The 404-nt window shown below is 35.1% G+C and overlaps 1 pseudogene; it reads right to left on the reverse strand.

Annotated features, from left to right (window-relative positions):
• Positions 1 to 173: 173 nt before the first annotated feature.
• The window catches only part of LOC107196738, a 12,480-nt pseudogene continuing 12,249 nt past the window's right edge, over positions 174 to 404 (reverse strand).

A 404-nucleotide genomic window follows, 5' to 3' on the forward strand; every position in this document is an offset into this window, starting at 1 on the left:
GGGGATGAGGACGGCATAAGGAATGCACTTAGCATTAATATTTTGGCTAGATGTTAAACCAGTGGAGAGAAGGAGCAATTGTGGGATCATTTTATAAACTATATAAATGTCTAACCGATTTACTGTATACTTGAAACTAATTAAAATAAATTAATTAATTAAAGAAAATAACCATCATCTGAGCCTTCAGTGAGTTGTAGTCTCTTTGCTGGTGAGGGGTCTTGCCTTGATGTTGATGGCTGCTGACTGATCAGCATTCTGGTTGCTGAAGGTTGAGGTGGCTGTGACAGTTTCGTAAAATAAGACAATAATGAATTTTGCCACATTTATCGACTTTTTCTTTAATGAATAATTTTTTTTCTGTAGTATGCAATGCTGTTTGACAGCATTTTACTCCAAGTATA

This window comes from Pteropus alecto, unplaced genomic scaffold (assembly GCF_000325575.1).
Source record: "Pteropus alecto unplaced genomic scaffold, ASM32557v1 scaffold7, whole genome shotgun sequence".
Lineage (NCBI taxonomy): Eukaryota > Metazoa > Chordata > Mammalia > Chiroptera > Pteropodidae > Pteropus > Pteropus alecto.